Source organism: Trichoplusia ni, chromosome 2, assembly GCF_003590095.1.
Source record: "Trichoplusia ni isolate ovarian cell line Hi5 chromosome 2, tn1, whole genome shotgun sequence".
Classification (NCBI taxonomy): Eukaryota; Metazoa; Arthropoda; class Insecta; order Lepidoptera; family Noctuidae; genus Trichoplusia; species Trichoplusia ni.
This window is the reverse complement of record NC_039479.1, coordinates 1,656,877-1,664,323: the sequence shown is the minus strand read 5'-3', so window position 1 is coordinate 1,664,323 and position 7,447 is coordinate 1,656,877.

The window sequence follows — 7,447 nt, the reverse complement described above, 5'->3', positions numbered from 1 at the left end:
TCAAAAACCCTTTCAATGAGTATCCGGCCGGTCCCTGATCTTAACTACATTTCATTATCACACATCGCACCTTCATTATCACCTCAACATCCTGTCGTAGTCACTTTCGCACGGCCATCACAAACGCATTACTCATCTCCACTCATTCCTAGTCGGTTAAATGCGAGCAATCACGCACTAATGATACAGACATATTGATGTAGTGTTAGACAAGACATGGTGGATATGGACAGAGCAGATTTGATCAAATACAGTTCAAATAAAATATCCACGTGAAATGAAATGAAATCATTTTTTCTGCAAGTAGAATATATCTTCACTTCTACATGTCTTTTTTAACGCTGGAGTCGACATTTCCTATCTGACTAGACTGAGAAGAAATGTTGAAACAAACTCAGTTAGAATATTAATCAACTCAAACATAGTTTCGTACATTATGTTAGGTTTTATTAATTAACTAGTTGTTGCCCGCGAGTTCGTCCCCGTGGGTAGAAGATATAAGTTATGATTTATACCTGCCCTGATTTTTTTACATTTTCCATTGTATCTTCGCTTCTATTAGTCGCAGCGTGATGGTTTATAGCCTAAAGCCTTCCGCGATGAATGGTCTATTCAACACAAAAATATTTTTTCAATTTGGACCAGTAGTTCCTGAGGTTAGCACGTTCAAACAAACAAACAAACAAATTCTTCAGCTTTATATATTAAGTATAGATAGCGGTTGTCCGATACAAATCGAAAATGATCCTATGGGAACATAAAATGCTATACTGTACTAAATGCGTACCAAGTATCGTCTGAATCTGTTCAGTGGCTTTTGCGATATTAGCTAGTAGTTAGAGGTGGAAGCTGTCCGAAAGTAGTCTTTCTTACTTATGGATTATTTGTGATAGCAAATACTATTGTGAGAGAACCATTCAACTCCTGCAATAGTACTTTTGTATTTGCTAATTGGAATCCAGTATAGGAGACCAGGATCCACAATAATCGAATAAACATAAACGTTTTCGCCAACCATTTTTGCCAAACCAAACTAGCTTTGATCTCTGTACTTGAATGAAACTAATCAGCACAAGCAAATTATACTTGAAAGAAAGAAAAAAAAGTCTTCAGAGCATGATTGGTTATGTAAGAGCGGAACAAAAAACATATTTTTCACACGGTTATCGATTTGTTCAAATCGTACGGAATTTAATACTTTGCTTAGTTAAATTAGACGTAACTTACATTCGATAGCTCAACTATCAATAAATATAATATACTTAACATTCCAACTATTATAGTAAAAGTAATAACATTAAATCAGTTATTCATATCTTTATCAAAAGCAACACAATTCTAAAAATATAATGTTACGAAGTAAGATAAATATAATATATTATTGAATATTGCATCAATGTAAACATTTGCTTTTTACATCCATGTTAAATCACGGTGAATGTTGCCGTATGAATTTAATCTTTTATTGCTGTGGTGTGGTCCAAGGAGGGAGTGGAAGCGATAATACTGGTTTTTTAATCCCTACTAATATCACAAATGCGAAAGTAACTCTGTCTGTCCGTCTGTTACGCTTTCACGTCTAAACCACTGAACTGATTTTAATTAAATTTGGTACAGAGATAGAGTTGACTATGAGAAAGAACAGGATAGTTTTTATACCGGACTTTAAGGGTTCTCTTGGAAACGCGATATAACCGATATCGACGCGGGCGAAACCGGCGATAAGCTAGTTATTTATAATTTCTTATTATTGTTGTAATAGCTATTGTAAAATCGATTAAAAAGTTTCTTGCCGGTAATTCTCCATAGGAATGACACTGGAAAACCGGGTAACTAGAATCATTACTATAAAAGTGCCTGACTATTTGTAATAAAAAGTTTTTGATTATGAAAAATTTTAAAGTCTCTGAACAATGGATAGGTTAGATATCTTATGTGTCAGAGATGTGCAATCAATCGGGGCCCAGTACTTCTGACGACAGCAAGAAGAAAGTCCATAAGGATGTATCCGGGTAAAAATTCTTCAAATTATCTTCCTTTAGGAATCCCGCCCACCGCTTATACCTGATTCTCATTACGAAGACAGGTTAATTACGCCCAAACAAATGGATAGGAATAGTATTCTGCTGACCCACATATCTATCAGAACACGATTCACAAACATAATTCTTAATATACAGTTATTTTTGACTATTATAAACTAGCTTTCAAAGTTGCGAAATAATATTTGATTGTTATTAAGATACAATTTTAATTTTGATGAGTTATGGTTAGTGTTAATGGATGTGGGTATCTTTTTTGGGTATTTATTGTCTTTTGATTAAATAACTTCAAGATTACTATATCCATAGTTTTGTGGCACTAGCACTAGATCACCTGTTTAGTCTAAAACATCATTTAAGTAACACTCATTTTCTATTTCAATTTCCGATACACCTACGAAAAACTAAACTCAGTTTTCAGGAAAGGACTATTTGGAAAAAACGTTTTCTTTGCATGCGAATTTCGGACAGTTAAAAACTATTTAAAATCCTTGACCTTTTGCTATATATTTTTTTTTAACTGTTATTTCTGATAATAGGCCGCGGTATTTCTATATTTGTCCGTGCCTTACCAAATACGTGGATGCATTGCACACATTGATTTTAACAAACAATTTCGAAACAAGTTTATAAACATTTTTACATTCCTGCATCGCTTTTATTAAACTATAATACATTTTAAACATAACTGCACTAAACAAACCAATAAAATCGAATTGTGATCGAATTTATATCTCGATGCGCAGATTAATATCAATTAACAACTACGTTGCCATGGTAACAGTGTTTAGGAACAAACATACAAAATACCCATACCATTGCATTTGAAACCTTAAATTTTCTGGCGTATAGCTTAAATTGCAATGCCGGTACAATTTCTTCTTTCAATTTATTTTGTGTTTTGTTTTAGACAATTTTATGCTGTATTTACAAGGTTATAAGGGTGATAATTGTGTGTACGGTAAGTTAAACAATAAAATTGAATACTGCGTGTGTTGTTACTATAAGAGTCACTTAACGGTATCAGATGTTGCATTTTATTGCTCAAAAAGGGTCAACTAACAACCCTAAAGGTTTTGGAATTGTTTAAGTGTTGTTTTTCTGAGCACCCCTCGTTTTTAAGTGGCGTGAGGATAGAACATTGGAGTAAAATAACAAATACATGTTATCTTTGAAATTAATCCAATTATTCGTATGTTTGAGGGTGTCATTTTAATTATGCTGTAAGTTCTAACAAAATAGTAATTGTTTTGTTATCTAAAGCGATAACATCGAATGAACAACGATGTTTAAATTTTGTTACAAAAAATGTTTAGCTAAGAGGACTACGCTGTGTACATTGTATTAAATTAATAAATTTCCTCTCACGTAGAGCCATATAGGTAACTTTTTTCCTTTATTAGATTAAATAAAAGGACCGCAAGCAAAAAAAATAATCGTGAGGAAACCTGGCTTTTGAAATGCAATCTGAATCGACAACTAGTTTAGTGGTCAATTGCTTATTTTTTCGTAGAAAGGGACGTATCGTGGGTTCGATCCCAGCGCAGGGCAAGCATTTATGTGATCAGCGAAAGCTTGTTCTGAGTCTGGGTATCTTGTGCATGTGACTTGAAAGTTGAAATGCTTCCTTTTGCTTTAAAAAAGAAGTTCCTTATTGTGGAAGTCGTTTTAAAACAAAAAAAATAGACTATTAGCATTTTCATTACAAAAATTCAAAACAAGACTAAGGGCCGATTTTTCAATCATCATTTAACTTTTATCTCAGGAATAAATATGGCTGTTTGACATATTTTCTATATAACGTCAAAATATTCGTCGAATAAAAGTTATCTGGCGATTGAAAAATCGGCCCTTAATAATACAAATCTGTAGAATATACAGTTACAAACATTTCTCTGCCTCATAGCACCACAAACTGTTATATAAACACAGAGAACGAATAATTAACTTTACTATCATAACTTGTAATTCTACGCTAATTAAGAAGCAGTAGTTAGTAAACATAATGACCGGTGAAATGCAATTAATACCACTTTGCAAAGAATTTGATTTGATTACTACTTTTTAGTTGTTCCCTTTCTTTTGGTATTCAGGGTAACTTGGTTATAACCGCATAGTTTCATACTTAAGATCGTATATGCACTTATTTAACGTAAGTTGAAAGTGAAAAAGTAGAACGTTTATTTATAGACTAGCTATTCGCCCGCGGCTTCGCCCGCCCCGGTCGGTTATAGCGCGTTTCCAAGAGAACTCTTCAAAAGTCCGGGATAAAAACTATCCTAATGTTCTTTCTCAATGTCAACTGATAGAGAGTCTGTACCAAATTTTATTAAAATCAGTTCAGTGGTGTAGGCGTGAAAGAAAGTGACAGACAGACAGACAGAGTTACTTTCGCATTTATAATATTAGTAGGGATTCCCTGTAAAAGCATGCTACAGAAAGTTGCGCTTTTTATAGATAAGAAAAAAACTTTCAATGAGTAAAGAAAATTGGATAGGCTGTTTAAGATGTGAAAGAATTTGACACTACTCTATTCCTTTCTCGCAAAGGTGAGTATGAGGATTTATATGCCTTAACAGATGAACTATACTTTTTGGATTAAAAAAAAAACTAGAAATAAATAAAGTTAGGTAAGTAACTTAGGCAGGCGTATGTAAGTAACTTTGTTAAGCCAAGTGGAGAGAGCTCGCGGAAAACCGAAAACTGCACAGGTTGGCCGGTCACAGGTTAAGCAATGCTTGATACGGTGCGTGGATAGGGGATCATTTACTGATGTCAGAACGTGTTTCTACGTGTTTAAGGCACATTAAATTCTGTCCGGGCTTGATACTCATCATGGGTAATTAGGAACACTCGTAATACCTTTTTCTTTCACAATCATTAGGTACGGGTAGCATAGATAGCAACGCTTGTATTTTTTTACGTATTTTCCTTAAATTCGTTTCTTAATTCCATGGCACTCAGATGTTAACAAGTGAAAATGCAGTGCCATTTATTAAATGTCTCCGATGCGCGGGAGACTGCACCTCCGGCAATTAGTGGCGCCTATTGCCTTTCTAAACACATAAAACAGGGCAGATATTAACTAAACCATTTAAATTATTTATTTTCCCATTAAACTGCGACTGTTATATACCTATAGGGCTGTTAAAGATGGTTTGCGAAAACCAGACTTGTTTTATTCAATTTTAAACACTAACTTCTGATGTAGAGAATTGAAAATTCTTTAGCAGTGTCGTATACAGCATGAGCTTCAATGCTGTGAGAACATGGATGCTCAAAGGATTTTAAACTTGCTTTCTCTAGAAATAAGGTCTATAATCAATTGGCGATTACGAAGAATCCTCTTGAGATCGCTCTTTGAGTAAAATCTATATATTTTTAATTAATGTCACCTATGTATTCGTTTTTGTTCTGCACTTTGACAGGACAATGGATCAGTTTTACTTGATTTACAAGATGGCTTTAAGTGTCCAAGCCTTTCTGCGGTAAATAAATAACAACTTCATTCAAAGAACCCAAGAAAAAAGTCTAGAAAAGACATTATGCTGATTTATGCTTGAGTGGCTAATAAAATATATAACATATAATGTAAACAAAAATGTAGGTATATAATAAAATAAATATAACCTTAGTTGCAAAATTGGAATTAAACTTTTAACACCATTGAAAAATAAGAAAGGAATAGATCACACAAATGGCTCTAATATAATATGGGATTGTATTCTGATTGTGAATATTTCACACATATTTGTAGGTATGTCTTACAAAATTTGACTAAACATAGTTTTCTGTGCATTAACTAAAAGATCCGTATATTATTACTATTTACATACATCTTAACAAAAAATTAACAATTCTCAATTTGCTTATTACTAACTCATGTTATTTGGGCATGAAGTGAGGTGGTAAAATCTCTGATAACTGATTTATGTGATTATTCATAGTATCAAGTAGGCGTTTTGCTTTATACCAAAAAAGGATGTGAACTTTTTGACTTTTACCAAACGGTGGGACAGTATAGGTCAACGAATTTAAGAAATAATTTACAGCAAAAAGAGCACTACGAAAAATAACAATTGTAGAGAGTTTGGTCACGCCGGAGGATGCTACCGGACGGAGGGACACAGATCTTTATCTAAAGTATTATCTCACACATGGCTTTTTATAACATTCATCTTAAGAAGGCAGAGGTTTCAAACATGTTCTTAGACTAGTCAAATATCAAAAAAAGGTTTGGTTATTAAAAAAAAACATCGAGATCTCCTATTGTAAAGTTTTTTTTTCTTTATGACGAAATTTCATTACGGTTTATACACGTTTATTTATCGGGAACGCCCAACTATTTATTTTCAGTACCTAACACTTATTTAGAAGTACTGTATATTTCAAAAATATCTCCTTCAGCAGACCGGCAAAAAGACAATAAATTAGAAAAAATAATCAACCAGTGGAAGTTTTAGAAAAACAAATAAAATTTCCGCTGTCGATAAACATTGCAATATAATCTCAACCATTACAAAAACAATATAAAACTATATTTTGATAGTAACTGTCCTGAGAATGATTCATTATTAAATAATGTAACGGTTTACTCACGCGTATTTATCGGGGTAGCCCGACTAGTTTCGGACCCAACCGGAGTCCTTAATCATGAGCAGACGCGGCGGGATCGCGAGTCGACTCGCGACTCCGGTTGCTGTTACATCATTTAATAATATAAAACTAGAAAAAATATAAAAAATACTCTGCTTCACAGTAAACCATTTGACAGGTAGTATATGACAGTACTGTAGGCGTCTCAAGTCACGACACAATTTATATCCAACAGGACTCGTGATCGCTGCGCAGGAGTTTATTTTTATTCACTATTTTCTGTTGGTCGGATAGGTGCGCTTCTTTACGGCTAGGGTTGGCACTTGGTTATTATTTGTTGAATTGATACAAAGTTGAGAATGGAGGTTGATCATAAGTTTAATATTATGTATAGTCGTTTAGTGTTTTTTTTATTGTGTTAAACTTCTTAAATACGTAATCGAAAGAATGCATTAATCATATTGTTTCTTACCCACGAAAACTAAATATGAGTTATAAACTTATGAGTTAATTCAAGATAGCTACTTCTGTACCAAATTATAACAGGATTGGGCCAACTCCTTAGGCATAAAGAAATAACAAATGTACATACTCACGTAAACTTCTTTAAATCTCTAATATTCTTTGAACCCTTCTAGAAATAATAGTAGTCCAATAAAAATTACACAATCAATAATCTTCAATCAGACGTCTGAAATACGAATATCATATTATTCAAAAACAAATCTGTGACAGTCCTACGAACATTAAACATGTACTAATTTATTGTCTCCAGCGCACTTTACACGCGAAACATACCGATGTGGGTT